Genomic DNA, 16,929 nt, shown 5'->3' with positions numbered 1-16,929 from the left:
GCGCTTTGGTGTTTACTGCGTGGCGCAACGCATTGGGACTATTTGGGAGGCGGTGATTCAGAAAAAAAAATTTTTTTAAATATTGTATGGTTACAATAGAAATCTGCAAGTTATTAACGTAAGAAGCTGACTGTCGCGGAAAAAAATGCGTCTGACCGGATGCGCTGCACACTATATCTGGACAGTCTCGAAGTAAGGGATTTGGCCCGGTACATAGCACCAGTTCATGTACAACAGTACACCAACGGGAACTTTCGCTGTCGCGCACTCCCAAACACTTTTTTGCATTGCTTTATGGAATTTTGTAGGCAGAAGAATTGTATACGTAGTTGTGAAATCCGTTTGCGCGCGCAACAGCCGGTTCGGGAGTTATCTCTCTATACATGACAATTAACGAGTTAATTGATGTTAATGTTAGCTGGAGGACATGCGCCCCCGCTCTTTCTCCTTTCCCCACGTGTAGCAAGTTACGTGAGTCTGTGGGTGGCGCTGCGCGTCGCCGTGGCGCTTAGATCAAAGCGGCCGCCGTCTTGCACGGGCATGCTGTTTGCGCTTGGCACTGTTCGTGCGCTCGCTAGGGTTTTGCATTTCTAAATTGCTGTTTGTCACTGCTCCTTCGAGTCGTGTGCGCGCGAGTGATCTCTGTTCTTTCGCGAGTGATCTCTTTTAACTGGCCAAATTCTAACCAGAATTCGGTGTTCACCTCCTAGCGTCATGTAAATCCGCTCTATATCTGAAGAGCCAAGCGAAACTGCTTGCACTCGTGGCAACGTTGAACGCCACTCATTCGTTCAGCGGTTCTACAGAGCATTCTCAGCGCGGAAAGGATAAGAGCAACGACAGCTCAGCGGAAAAGTTACAGCCATCATCAACGTGATCAGTCCATCAGCTGCTGTGGCTGCGCCTAACGGGAAGACAGGCCACCAAGCAAAGCGGCACAACCTCTGACGCGAGCTCTCCACTGGATGGCAAAGCAGGCCGTCTACTACGGCCGCTCGACCTCTGGCAGCGACAGGACCCCAACTGACGGCGACGCACACCTCCGACGGCAAGCTAGGCTACTGGCGAGAGCTGCACTTTCTTCGGACGGCAAGGTAGGCATCCAGTTACGGCAGCCACTTCCTCGGTCGGCAGTCAGGCTCCCTACCGTGGCGGCGCCCTCTTCAGACAGCCAGCAGGACCACAAAGACTGCTGAATCTTCCTCGGAGGCTGGCAGGCACCCACGATCGACGACGCATACCTGGCAGCAAGCCAAGCAGGTAGCGAGAGAGCTGCACCTTCCTCCGACGGCAGTCAGAGCCACCTACCATTTGCGGCGCCCTCCTACGGGCCTACGGCGGTAAGTAGGCTCAGTGGCCCACCAAAGACGGCTGCATCTTCTTCGGACGGCAGACAGGCCCCCTTCCAGCGGCGGCGCCTTCCTTCGACGGCAAGTAGGCCCACCGATGACGGCTGCATCTTCCTCGGACGGCAGACAGGCCACCTACCATTGGCGGCCCCTTCCTACGGCGGCAAGTAGGCTTAGTGGCCCACCAAAGACGGTTGCACCTTCCTCGGACGGCATACACGGCCACCAGCTCCGGTGCGCCTTCTTCCGACGGCAAGCAGACCCCCAGCGGCGGTTGGACCTTCCTCGGATGGCATACACGGCCACCAACTCCGGTGCGCCTACTTCCGACGGCAAGCAGACCCCCAGCGGCGGTTGCACCTTCCTCGGACGGCACGGCCACCAGATCCGGTGCGCCTACTTCCGACGGCAAGCAGACCCCCAGCGGCGGTTGCACCTTCCTCGGACGGCATACACGGCCACCAACTCCGGTGCGCCTTCTTCCGACGGCAAGCAGACCCCCAGCGGCGGTTGCACCTTCCTCGGATGGCATACACGGCCACCAGCTCCGGTGCGCCTACTTCCGACGGCAAGCAGACCCCCAGCGGCGGTTGCACCTTCCTCGGATGGCATACACGGCCACCAGCTCCGGTGCGCCTTCTTCCGACGGCAAGCAGACCCCCAGCGGCGGTTGGACCTTCCTCGGATGGCATACACGGCCAACTCCGGTGCGCCTACTTCCGACGGCAAGCAGACCCCCAGCGGCGGTTGCACCTTCCTCGGACGGCATACACGGCCACCAGATCCGGTGCGCCTACTTCCGACGGCAAGCAGACCCCCAGCGGCGGTTGCACCTTCCTCGGACGGCATACACGGCCACCAACTCCGGTGCGCCTTCTTCCGACGGCAAGCAGACCCCCAGCGGCGGTTGCACCTTCCTCGGACGGCATACACGGCCACCAGATCCGGTGCGCCTACTCGACGGCAAGCAGACCCCAGCGGCGGTTGCACCTTCCTCGGACGGCATACACGGCCACCAACTCCGGTGCGCCTACTTCCGACGGCAAGCAGACCCCCAGCGGCGGTTGCACCTTCCTCGGACGGCATACACGGCCACCAGATCCGGTGCGCCTACTTCCGACGGCAAGCAGACCCCCAGCGGCGGTTGCACCTTCCTCGGACGGCATACTAGGCCAGCAACTTCGGCCGCGCCTACCTCCGACGGCAAGCAGACCCCAGTGGCGGTTGCACTTTTTTCGAACGGCATACCAGGGCAACAGCTCCGGCTGTCGGTGTTCCTTCCCCGGACGAGACAGGAACCTCTACCAACGGCGGCGCCGTCCTCCGGCGGCAAGCATTCCTACCAACGAGGCTACAACTTCCTCGAACGGGAGTCAGGGCCCGTAGCTGCTGGCGGCGCCCTTCTCCTACGCAAGCAGTTCCACCAACGCCACCCGTACTTTCCTCGGACGAAAGTTAGGGCTCTTAGCAACAACGACGGCCTCCACCGACGGCAGGCAGGCCCACCAACGTCGGCCGAACCTTCGTCAGACGAAATTCAACCCCCTTAGCAACGGCGGCTTTTTTCTCGAACGGCATGCAAGCTCACCAGCGACGGCTGCAACCTCCTCGAACGGAAGGGCAAGCCAACATTTATGCCGCACCAGCTCTGGCAGACAGCAAGCCAGCAGCGACAGCTCTACCACGTCTGACGGCAAAGCTGACTGGATCCAGCTACGGCTTCCCCTCCCACCGGTGGCATGTAAGCCAACATGACAGTTGCACCAACTCAGACGGCAGGGCAGGCTATAACTAAGGCCGCACCCACCTCCGACGGCAAGGCAAGCCAACAGCGAAGACTGCACCTGCTGCGGACGCAAGGCAGGCCGTTAACTATGGCCACATCACGTCTGATGGCAAGGCATGCCTTTAACCACGGCTACGTCCTCCTCCGACGGCCAGACAGCACTTGCAACTACGGCCATATTGTTTCCAGCAGGAAGGTAGTCCTCCAACCCCAACTGTACCCACATCTGGCGACAAGGCCTGATCTCACTACGACCGCACCTACTTCGGACAGCAACGTAAGCCAACAGCGACGACTACGCCTATCTCGGACGGCAAGACGGCTCTCTGCCTAGGGCCGCACCTTCCTCCGACGAAGGAGACGTCCAGCAACGGCTGAACCCACCTCGGACGGGCTTCTATGTCCCCTTAACAGGGCGGCTGCACCTATCTCAGACGGCAAAGCATACCCCCAGCAACGCTATATCTACCTCGGCCTGGCAAAGCAGGCAGCGACGACGGCGGCGATCCGTTCGGTCAGCATGGGAGGTCATTAACAATGGCGGGTTTCAACGACAACTGAGCCACGTCGGACGGCAAGCGGGACCGGTTCCGTTCTACGGCACCTACAGCTAACCCCACACATTGACGGCGTTACTGCCAACGCGGAGTTTGCTGACCTACGCTTGGGAACCGCAAAGGAAAACCAGTTTGGGACGGCTATTGGATTACATTGCGCAAGTGATGCTTCACTGGCCCGTACAACAGCGAATTTCACGATGAAAAGACTAGATCGCGCTGCCATACCACGACAGGGCCAAGCACGCACCGCTTCCGCATCGGCAACGCAACGATGCCTGCCCTGGCGAGATAAAGATAGCCGAGCTTTGGGCACTTCCAATGGAACTCCGACTAAGAAACCAATACATCCGCGGAACCGTGCCAACTGCTGCATCAATCCTTATACTGGGTTGTTTGGGGTTTTGTTTGGGGCCTTCGGTTGCGCAGGGCACTGGTCGCTCTTCCGCCGACCCCGGTCGGCCGGTTGCTGACCCACGGTCACCGCACACAGCCGATCACCGAGAGCACCAGCCTCCCAGCAGCCGGGGCTCCAGCGCCCCCAGTGGAGTCCGGAATGCGGTAACATTAACTATATATTATTATAATAATCGCGTATGCCTTAATCTTTGTTGAGTCCATCAGCTCGACGCACCGATCCAGACTGTCGTTACTATGTATCATTCGATAGCCTTTAAAATGTAGATTACCCATCACAAATCAGTTTTTGCAGAAAAAAATAATTTTGAAAGAAAACTCTGAAAAACGTTAACATGCAAAGTCTACGGGAAAAGCTAAGAACGCGGGAACAGAAGACTCACATAAGAAACTTGTTAATTGAAGAAACGGTCCGCTCACTGGATTAGACCTCTCTTGTGCGTTTCATAACTGAAAATAAAAAAAGATTAAGGTATGATTAAAGAAGCCATTACATGCACCGTTTATAACCAGCTGCTGGGGACAACGTCGCAAAATTATACAGCATTCGATCTAAAACGGACTTGTGCAGGAGGCCTCTCACTGAATTCTCATCATTTGTTTATGCATGCTTTTGTTTCTTTGATTAGCTACGGCTTTTCCAAATTCTGCTTCCTATAACGTTTCTGTTTGTTTTGATGTGCTGTCTGAATCCTGAAAGGGCCAAACGCACGACAAGAAATCTGTTATCATACGACTCGTAACGATAATAAAGAGCACTCGTACCTGACGGGAGAATTGTAAAGTAAGACGATGAATCGTCATCACGTAAACTGTGTCAGAACGCAATATCGGAATATACTAACGGTGCATGCGCCATTATGCACCCCCGACTTCGTTGTTTCCGATCGCTTCCTATTTTTATAATGCTTCTAGACTGCATAATATGACTCATTTCGACAATGAGTGTCGAAACTTGCTCTTCCGTGGCGCAGCATAGCTTTTCGAAAGGTCAGCGGTGCATACAATTAAGTACATACCGGTGTATGGTTTCTGAGTGGATGGGTAATGTTTCTGTGCAGTGCACTTTATAGTTTAGAGCGTAGTTTAATCTAGTACAGAATACGTCTTACTTTTTATAAGTCTAATACTTTATTCTTCTTGCATTACGGCCTGTCTCACTTTGTAGCAAAATAAGGCCAGTGTCAAAACGCCGGCAGAATTTTCTGCCGACCGAATTTTTGTGTGGTCAAAATGCCGGCCGAATTTCCTGCCGACAGAATTTTTGTGGGGCCAAAACGCCGGCCGAATTTCCGGTGGTCAAAATGCCGGCAGAATTTTTTTCAACATTTTCAGCTAAAACTAAAAATTTCTGAAAAATATTACCTGCCTCGAGGCATACTTGACACGCGGTGTATAACAAAGATCTGGATCCTACAGTTACATAAGGATCTTTATCGGCATGCTTTAAGTGCTGTTGCATTGACAGCGTGCATAGAAACTCCCGGGAGACCGGGAGAGAAAGAAAAAGCCGCGCAAAAGAGACAAACAAGGTGTTAAACAATGCCACAGCGGCAATAACACCGAAATGTTATCTAGTCTGATCCCTTTTGAAACGTACCTGAGATAAGTCAGAACTTCTGTCGTAAGTCGTAAAGGAATTTCTACGCGCAGACGCGCGCACATGGAAAGGCGTTCGTCGATGCATTTAACACAGAACATTATTCGTCGCGCAGCACAGGAGCCGATAAAGATCCTTATGTAACTGTTAGAGTGCCCAGATCTTTGTTATGCACCGCGTGGAAGGTTTAACTCGAGGCAGGTAATATGTTTTAGTATTTTTATTATACCTTTAAATTAAAATCGAAAATGTTGAAAAAATTCTGCCGGCGTTGTGACCACCGGAAATTCGGCCGGTGTTTTGACCCCACAAAAATTCTGTCGGCAGGAAATTCGGCCGGCATTTTGACCACACAAAAATTCGGTCGGCAGAAAATTCTGCCGGCGTTTTGACATTGGCCGCAAAATAAAGATCCCCAACGCAGCTAGTATTCACATTATTATTGGAAGTGAAAACGATAGGAAATCATCACCGCAACAGTTTGCTGTCGTTACAACGCTAAGTACTATTATAGGGGGAAATCGATAGCATATTATACGTTTCCCCTGTACTGCTCCAGTCATCCGTATGGACTGCCACGTTATGGCTGAACAGGGGTTTTCAGAGCGCTACATTTATACCTGCACACTGATGCAGGTACATGTACCGTGTAAGCACTGTAAGGTATGCTGTCACTGCAGCACTTGTTGATTTGAATATTATATGACAGTATTTCCCATCGCGTAGAATCAGTGATTAAGAATCGCGGTGCTCGTATTGATACAAAAGGCAACTTCAATCGCAATCGGTGAGAGATTTTAACAGATGTTTTTATCGGAGTTTTTTGTGTTGCACAGTTAGTAAAAGTGGGCAGTATCCGTCTGTAATTTTTGTAAATGTCTGTAGTATTAACTATTAAATAAGTATTAAAACTAAGTGTTAAAATTAGCAGTAGATAAAGATTCGCACGGTACATGTAGTTAGTTACCTGCATCAGTGTTCAGGTATAAATGTAGCGCTTTGAAAACCCCTGTTTAGCCATGACGTGTAAGTCCATACGGATGACTGGAGCAGTACAGATCAATCGGCATGCGCAATAATGTATGTTGTTACTGACCCTGATTAGACATCGCCATTTGCATATTAGGCTAGCTAATTACGTAGCATGCTATTAGAATGCATCTTCTCAATGCAGTGTAAGCGCAGCGCGGGGTCAGATTCAGGCTGCTATTGGCCACGGAGATCCAGTTCCGACGACCCTCCACGGCTCCATATGAGATTAGTAACCCCCAAGCGTCCAAGCGTCCAGATCAGTAAAGTCCAAGCGTACGCATTTTTGCGTAGCCAACGTCATTGCCACTTTTAGGACAAAAATCGGAGGTACTGCTCTGATTACTTAGTCGAATGGATTAATAATTTTAATGGAATAATATTAATTACTTTGAATTAGTGATGCAATGCAGTTGATCCCTGTTGTGCCCTTGGCGAACACTGCGAACGCTGCGAATGTGGGAAAACGAGGTGGAGTATACATGTAATTAGTGCCCATATTATATAATATGTTTTGCAGTCGGCTTGACACGTTATGGTAATATGTAATGATGCCCATAGAAAACCCAGCACTGTTGGTTACGTACGAACTTTAGTGTTTGGTGGTTGCTCATGATAAATTTGATGATTAATTTATACCGTTCATTTTCTTTTTGGTCGTACAAATGAGCTTTGTTACTAACTGTTATTTACTAATTCATTCGTACGACCACCGCGCGCTATTGTACGCTATTGTACTAATCGTAGTACACAGTCATGCAATGGGGCTTGGGTAACGCTTATTAGAATACAGCCATCTATTTTAGTTGTATGTTTTTCTGGTTTTCCTGGTGTCAATATTCTACTTAGAATATTTAAAAATTTATTGCTGATAGCTTTTGTACTTACATTTCGGTATTACGTTCTTACAGTACTATTTGTTGCAGTACTTGGTAGTTGTAGTACGTACGCTATTATCACTTCGAAAAGTGTCCACACTACAGTTCCAGTATTCGCGCGTATTCGCAGGATTCGCCAAGTTCATTATTAAGGTTACAAGGTATCCAGGATACGATGCCACTACAGTACTGCATACGTACAGTACTGTAAATACAGTACTGTATACATACGCAAAGCCAATACATAGCAGCCAGTGTGAAGAAGTCGCCGCCTGCTCGAGGAACCAATCAGATTGGATAAATAGATATGTACAGTATTTACGTAATGTACATAGACAAAACCAATGGTAAACAATTCAGTGCTAATGCAAATGCCGAGAATACGCCGAACCAAAATTTGGTTCGGCGTATTCTCGGCATTTGCAGCAACACCGTAATCCTGATCTAATCAGAATATTTAGACCGACCGCAGTCGCACCCTTGGCAAAATGTTCAAATGCTTTGAGAATGCGAAAACCAGACCCAGCCTGCCTACGGTTAGGCTACATAGACTGACCTTAACATCATCCTTTGTAAACGCTGTGAAGGCTTAAGCACTTAGGCTGCGTTTTAAAATACAACTGGCGAACGCTGCAAATGCTGCGCATACGGAAACATCAGAACCGGCAAGCCTTTAGTTACACTTAATTAGGCTGCTCTTTAAAGTACTTTTGGCGAACGCTGCGAATGCTGTGAATATGGAAAAATAAGAACCGGCAAGTCTTTAGTTAACCTTATTTCGGTTGACCTTTAAGGCACCCTTGGCTAACGCTGCGAATATGGAAAAATCAGTACCAGTATGTCTTCGGCTATGCTTACTTAAGCTGCCATTTAAAGTACCTTTGGCGAACGCTGCTAATATGGAAAATCGGAGCCGGCAAGACTTTGGTTAAGCTTACTTTTGGTTGACCTTTAAATCACCCTTGGCGAACGCTGCGAATTCTGCGAATATGGGAAAATCAGAACCAACAAGTCTTTGGTTAAGCTTATTTTGCTTGACCTTTAAATCACCCTTGGCGAACGCTGCGAATGCTGCGAATATAGGAAAATCAGAACCGGTAAGCCTTTGGTTAAGCTTACTTTGGTTGACCTTTAAACTCCTTGGCGAACGCTGCGAATGCTGCGAATATGGGAAAATCAGAACCGGTAAGTCTTTGGTTGCTTTGTTTGACCTTTAGCGCCCTTGGCGAACGCTGAATATTGCGAATATGGGAAAATCAGAAGCGGCAAGTCTTTGTTGCTTGTTTCGGTTGACCTTAAGGCACTTACGAACGCTGCGAATGCTGCGAATATAGAAAAATCAGAACTGGTATATCGACTAGCCTACGTAAACGACCCTTAAAGAACCTTTGGCGAACGCTGCGAATGCTGCGAATATGGAAAATCAGAACCAACAAGTCTTTGGTTGCTTACTTTTGCTTGACCAAAGCGCCCTTGGCGAACGCTGAAATATTGCGAATATGGGAAAATCAGAAGCGGCAAGTCTTTGGTTAGGCTTGGTTGACCTTTAAGGCACTTGGCGAACGCTGCGAGTGCTGCGAATATGGGAAAATCGATACCCGTATGTCTTAAGCGACCCTTTAAAGAACCTTTGGCGAACGCTGCGAATATAGGAAAATCAGAACCAACAAGTCTTTGGTTGCTTATTTTGCTTGACCTTTAAATCACCCTTGGCGAACGCTGCGAATGCTGCGAATATGGGAAAATCAGAACCGGTAAGTCTTTGGTTAAGCTTATTTGCTTGACCTTAGCGCCCTTGGCGAACGCTGAATATTGCGAATATGGGAAAATCAGAAGCGGCAAGTCTTTGGTTAGGCTTGTTTTGGTTGACCTTTAAGGCACCCTTGGCGAACGCTGCGAATGCTGCGAATATAGAAAATCAGAACTGGTATGTCATTGACTAGGCCTACGTAAACGACCCTTTAAAGAACCTTTGGCGAACGCTGCGAATGCTGCGAATATGGAAAATCAGAACCAACAAGTCTTTGGTTAAGCTTACTTTGCTTGACCTTTAAAGCGCTCTTGGCGAACGCTGAATATTGCGAATATGGGAAAATCAGAAGCGGCAAGTCTTTGGTTAGGCTTGTTTCGGTTGACCTTTAAGGCACCCTTGGCGAACGCTGCGAATGCTGCGAATATAGAAAAATCAGAACTGGTATGTCATTGACTAGGCCTACGTAAACGACCCTTTAAAGAACCTTTGGCGAACGCTGCGAATGTTGCGAATATAGGAAAATCAGAACCAACAAGTCTTTGGTTAAGCTTATTTTGCTTGACCTTTAAATCACCCTTGGCGAACGCTGCGAATGCTGCGAATATAGGAAAATCAGAACCGGTAAGCCTTTGGTTAAGCTTACTTTGGTTGACCTTTAAATCACCCTTGGCGAACGCTGCGAATGCTGCGAATATGGGAAAATCAGAACCGGTAAGTCTTTGGTTAAGCTTATTTTGCTTGACCTTTGAAGCGCCCTTGGCGAACGCTGAATATTGCGAATATGGGAAAATCAGAAGCGGCAAGTCTTTGGTTAGGCTTGTTTCGGTTGACCTTTAAGGCACCCTTGGCGAACGCTGCGAGTGCTGCGAATATGGGAAAATCGATACCCGTATGTCTTAAGCGACCCTTTAAAGAACCTTTGGCGAACGCTGCGAATATAGGAAAATCAGAACCAACAAGTCTTTGGTTAAGCTTACCTTTAAATCACCCTTGGCGAACGCTGCGAATGCTGCGAATATGGGAAAATCAGAACCGGTAAGTCTTTGGTTAAGCTTATTTTGCTTGACCTTTGAAGCGCCCTTGGCGAACGCTGAATATTGCGAATATGGGAAAATCAGAAGCGGCAAGTCTTTGGTTAGGCTTGTTTCGGTTGACCTTTAAGGCACCCTTGGCGAACGCTGCGAATGCTGCGAATATAGAAAAATCAGAACTGGTATGTCATTGACTAGGCCTACGTAAACGACCCTTTAAAGAACCTTTGGCGAACGCTGCGAATGCTGCGAATATGGAAAATCAGAACCAACAAGTCTTTGGTTAAGCTTACTTTGCTTGACCTTTAAAGCGCCCTTGGCGAACGCTGAAATATTGCGAATATGGGAAAATCAGAAGCGGCAAGTCTTTGGTTAGGCTTGTTTCGGTTGACCTTTAAGGCACCCTTGGCGAACGCTGCGAGTGCTGCGAATATGGGAAAATCGATACCCGTATGTCTTAAGCGACCCTTTAAAGAACCTTTGGCGAACGCTGCGAATATAGGAAAATCAGAACCAACAAGTCTTTGGTTAAGCTTATTTTGCTTGACCTTTAAATCACCCTTGGCGAACGCTGCGAATGCTGCGAATATGGGAAAATCAGAACCGGTAAGTCTTTGGTTAAGCTTATTTTGCTTGACCTTTGAAGCGCCCTTGGCGAACGCTGAATATTGCGAATATGGGAAAATCAGAAGCGGCAAGTCTTTGGTTAGGCTTGTTTTGGTTGACCTTTAAGGCACCCTTGGCGAACGCTGCGAATGCTGCGAATATAGAAAAATCAGAACTGGTATGTCATTGACTAGGCCTACGTAAACGACCCTTTAAAGAACCTTTGGCGAACGCTGCGAATGCTGCGAATATGGAAAATCAGAACCAACAAGTCTTTGGTTAAGCTTACTTTGCTTGACCTTTAAAGCGCCCTGGCGAACGCTGAATATTGCGAATATGGGAAAATCAGAAGCGGCAAGTCTTTGCTTGTTTCGGTTGACCTTTAAGGCACCCTTACGAACGCTGCGAATGCTGCGAATATAGAAAAAATCAGAACTGGTATGTCATTGACTAGGCCTACGTAAACGACCCTTTAAAGAACCTTTGGCGAACGCTGCGAATGTTGCGAATATAGGAAAATCAGAACCAACAAGTCTTTGGTTAAGCTTATTTGCTTGACCTTTAAATCACCTTGGCGAACGCTGCGAATGCTGCGAATATAGGAAAATCAGAACCGGTAAGCCTTTGGTTAAGCTTACTTTGGTTGACCTTTAAATCACCCTTGGCGAACGCTGCGAATGCTGCGAATATGGAAAAATCAGAACCGGTAAGTCTTTGGTTGCTTATTTTGCTTGACCTTTGAAGCGCTCCTTGGCGAACGCTGAATATTGCGAATATGGGAAAATCAGAAGCGGCAAGTCTTTGGTTAGGCTTGTTTCGGTTGACCTTTAAGGCACCCTTGGCGAACGCTGCGAATGCTGCGAATATAGAAAAATCAGAACTGGTATATCATTGACTAGGCCTACGTAAACGACCCTTTAAAGAACCTTTGGCGAACGCTGCGAATGCTGCGAATATGGAAAATCAGAACCAACAAGTCTTTGGTTAAGCTTACTTTGCTTGACCTTTAAAGCGCCCTTGGCGAACGCTGAAATATTGCGAATATGGGAAAATCAGAAGCGGCAAGTCTTTGGTTAGGCTTGTTTCGGTTGACCTTTAAGGCACCCTTGGCGAACGCTGCGAATGCTGCGAATATGGGAAAATCAGTACCCGTATGTCTTAAACGACCCTTTAAAGAACCTTTGGCGAACCCTGCGAATGTTGCGAATATAGGAAAATCAGAACCAACAAGTCTTTGGTTAGGCTTATTTCGGTTGACCTCTAAGGCACCCTTGGCGAACGCTACGAATGTTGCGAATATGGGAAAATCAGTACCCGTATGTCATTGACTAGGCCTACGTAAACGACCCTTTAAAGAACCCTTGGCGAACGCTGCGAACGCTGCGAATATGGAAAATCAAAACCGGTAAGTCTTTGGTTAAGCTTACTTTGCTTGACCTTTAAAGCGCCCTTGGCGAACGCTGAAATATTGCGAATATGGGAAAATCAGAAGCGGCAAGTCTTTATTTAGGCTTGTTTCGGTTGACCTTTAAGGCACCCTTGGCGAACGCTGCGAATGCTGCGAATATGGGAAAATCAGTACCCGTATGTCTTCGGCTAGGCTTATTTAAGCAGCCATTCAAAGTACCTTTGGCGAACGCTGCGAATATGGAAAATCAGAACCGGCAAGACTTTGGTTAGGCTTATTTCGGTTGACCTCTAAGGCACCCTTGGCGAACGCTACGAATGTTGCGAATATGGGAAAATCAGTACCCGTATGTCATTGACTAGGCCTACGTAAACGACCCTTTAAAGAACCCTTGGCGAACGCTGCGAACGCTGCGAATATGGAAAATCAAAACCGGTAAGTCTTTGGTTAAGCTTACTTTGCTTGACCTTTAAAGCGCCCTTGGCGAACGCTGAAATATTGCGAATATGGGAAAATCAGAAGCGGCAAGTCTTTGGTTAGGCTTGTTTCGGTTGACCTTTAAGGCACCCTTGGCGAACGCTGCAAATGCTGCGAATATGGAAAATCAGAAGCGGCACGCCGTTCGGTATTCTAACTAAGACCGGCCTTAGCACCCTAGGCGAACGCTGCAAATGCGAATCCGGAAAAATCAGTACCCGTATGTCTTAAGCGACCCTTTAAAGAACCTTTGGCGAACGCTGCGAATGTTGCGAATATAGGAAAATCGGAACCAACAAGTCTTTGGTTGCTTATTTCGGTTGACCTCTGAGGCACCCTTGGCGAACGCTGCGAATGCTGCGAATATGGGAAAATCAGAAACGGCACGCCGTTCGGTATGCTAACTAAGACTGAGCTTTAAAGCACCCTAGGCGAACGCTGCAAATGCTGCGAATATGGAAAAATCTGTACCCGTATGTCTTCGGCTAGGCTTACTTAAGCAGCCATTCAAAGTACCTTTGGCGAACGCTGCGAATATGGAAAATCAGAACCGGCAAGACTTTGGTTAAGCTTACTTTGGTTGACCTCTAAGGCACCCTTGGCGAACGCTGCGAATGCTGCGAATATGGGAAAATCAGAAGCGGCACGCCGTTCGGTATTCTAACTAAGACCGACCTTTAAAGCACCCTAGGCGAACGCTGCAAATGCTGCGAATATGGAAAAATCAGTACCCGTATGTCTTCGGATAGGCTTACAATAGCATTCAAAGTACCTTTGGCGAACGCTGCGAATATGGAAAATCAGAACCGGTATATCTTTGACTAGGCCTACATAAGCGACCCTTTAAAGAACCTTAAGCGAACGCTGCGAATGTTGCGAATATAGAAAAATTAGAACCGGCAAGTCTTTGGTTAAGCTTAGTTTGCTTGACCTTTAAATCACCCTTGGCGAACGCTGCGAATGCTGCGAATATCGGAAAATCATAACCGGTATATCTTTGACTAGGCCTACATAAGCGACCCTTTAAAGAACCTTAGGCGAACGCTGCGAATGTTGCGAATATAGAAAAATTAGAACCGGCAAGTCTTTGGTTAAGCTTAGTTTGCTTGACCTTTAAGGCACCCTTGGCGAACGCTGCGAATGCTGCGAATATGGCAAAATCAGAACCCGTATGTCTTTGACTAGGCCTACATAAGCGACCCTTTAAAGACCCATTGGCGAACGCTGCGAATGTTGCGAATATAGAAAAATCAGAACCAACAAGTCTTTGGTTGAGCTTATTTCGGTTGACCTTTAAGGCACCCTTGGCGAACGCTGCGAATTCTGCGAATATGGGAAAATCAGAACCGGCAAGTCTTTGGTTAGGCTTGTTTCGATTGACCTTTAAGGCACCCTTGGCGAACGTTGCGAATATGGGAAAATCAGTACCCGTATGTCTTCGGCTAGACTTACTTAAGCAGCCATTCAAAGTACCTTTGGCGAATGCTGCGAATATGGAAAATCAGAACCGGTAAGTCTTTGGTTAAGCTTACTTTGCTTGACCTTTAAAGCGCCCTTGGCGAACGCTGAAATATTGCGAATATGGGAAAATCAGAAGCGGCAAGTCTTTGGTTAGGCTTGTTTCGGTTGACCTTTAAGGCACCCTTGGCGAACGCTGCAAATGCTGCGAATATGGGAAAATCAGAAGCGGCACGCCGTTCGGTATTCTAACTAAGACCGGCCTTTAAAGCACCCTAGGCGAACGCTGCAAATGCTGCGAATCCGGAAAAATCAGTACCCGTATGTCTTAAGCGACCCTTTAAAGAACCTTTGGCGAACGCTGCGAATGTTGCGAATATAGGAAAATCGGAACCAACAAGTCTTTGGTTAAGCTTATTTCGGTTGACCTCTGAGGCACCCTTGGCGAACGCTGCGAATGCTGCGAATATGGGAAAATCTGAAGCGGCACGCCGTTCGGTATTCTAACTAAGACCGACCTTTAAAGCACCCTAGGCGAACGCTGCAAATGCTGCGAATATGGAAAAATCTGTACCCGTATGTCTTCGGCTAGGCTTACTTAAGCAGCCATTCAAAGTACCTTTGGCGAACGCTGCGAATATGGAAAATCAGAACCGGCAAGACTTTGGTTAAGCTTACTTTGGTTGACCTCTAAGGCACCCTTGGCGAACGCTGCGAATGCTGCGAATATGGGAAAATCAGAAGCGGCACGCCGTTCGGTATTCTAACTAAGACCGACCTTTAAAGCACCCTAGGCGAACGCTGCAAATGCTGCGAATATGGAAAAATCAGTACCCGTATGTCTTCGGCTAGGCTTACTTAAGCAGCCATTCAAAGTACCTTTGGCGAACGCTGCGAATATGGAAAATCAGAACCGGTATATCTTTGACTAGGCCTACATAAGCGACCCTTTAAAGAACCTTAAGCGAACGCTGCGAATGTTGCGAATATAGAAAAATTAGAACCGGCAAGTCTTTGGTTAAGCTTAGTTTGCTTGACCTTTAAATCACCCTTGGCGAACGCTGCGAATGCTGCGAATATCGGAAAATCATAACCGGTATATCTTTGACTAGGCCTACATAAGCGACCCTTTAAAGAACCTTAGGCGAACGCTGCGAATGTTGCGAATATAGAAAAATTAGAACCGGCAAGTCTTTGGTTAAGCCGGTTTGCTTGACCTTTAAGGCACCCTTGGCGAACGCTGCGAATGCTGCGAATATGGCAAAATCAGAACCCGTATGTCTTTGACTAGGCCTACATAAGCGACCCTTTAAAGACCCATTGGCGAACGCTGCGAATGTGTTGCGAATATAGAAAAATCAGAACCAACAAGTCTTTGGTTGAGCTTATTTCGGTTGACCTTTAAGGCACCCTTGGCGAACGCTGCGAATTCTGCGAATATGGGAAAATCAGAACCGGCAAGTCTTTGGTTAGGCTTGTTTCGATTGACCTTTAAGGCACCCTTGGCGAACGTTGCGAATATGGGAAAATCAGTACCCGTATGTCTTCGGCTAGACTTACTTAAGCAGCCATTCAAAGTACCTTTGGCGAACGCTGCGAATATGGAAAATCAGAACCGGCAAGTCTTTGGTTAGGCTTGTTTCGATTGACCTTTAAGGCACCCTTGGCGAACGCTGCGAATATGGGAAAATCAGAACCGGTATGTCGGTAGGTGGCCGGTATGTGGCTAGACTTACTTAAGCTGCTCTTTAAAGTACCTTTGGCGAACGCTGCGAATGCTGTGAGTATGGGAAAAGCAGACCTTGAATGTCTTTGGATATGCTTACTTTGGTTGGTTTTGAAAGCACCCTTGGCGAACGCTACGAATGCTGCGAATATGGGAAAATCAAAACCGGCATATCTACATTCACAGTGACCTCAGCAGCCACCTTGGAGAACTGTTCGTATGCTGCGAATATGGAAAAATCATACCTGACATACCTGACAAGACTTCGACAGCAGCCCTGACGGACTGTGCAAATGCTGCAGAGTCTTGAGCAATTTAAAGTCTGACTGCTCAATTCATCTCAGCAGTTCAACTCATCTAAAAAAACTCATCCCGTGCAACTGGTAAGCGCCAAAACTGCCGTCAGGCATTGACACTGTTGTTAATGGCTGAATATAAACTGAAAGACTCATTCAGGCTACTGCCTGTTTACAGATAAACCCAGATTAGATCTCAAGAGATGCACTGCAGCTAATGCATGTTGTGCTTTAAATTGCGTACGTAAATTACGTACGCTACCTATATGGGGTTACTGATCTCATTCTTTACCCCCTCCACACAGCGCCCGTAGCGATGGCAGAGAGCTAATTTTGAATAGGAAGCTTAAGTAAGATACATTCTGCTCGGGAAACCAGTAATCAATGGTATGGAGCGCGATAGGCCGCCGTAAACTGCTACCGGTTGGTCATGTCAGCAGTCAGGTAATTCCCCGATGCAGTGCGACACCTTTATATCTCGAAAATATTTATGACCAACTCAGCACTTGATATTAATGTACCGCGATACCCACTGCTCCAGTCATAACGGTAATACTA

The sequence above is a fragment of the Paramacrobiotus metropolitanus genome, unplaced genomic scaffold (assembly GCF_019649055.1).
Source record: "Paramacrobiotus metropolitanus isolate TYO unplaced genomic scaffold, Prichtersi_v1.0 Parri_scaffold0000060, whole genome shotgun sequence".
NCBI lineage: Eukaryota > Metazoa > Tardigrada > Eutardigrada > Parachela > Macrobiotidae > Paramacrobiotus > Paramacrobiotus metropolitanus.
Note: the sequence above shows the minus strand (reverse complement) of the source record.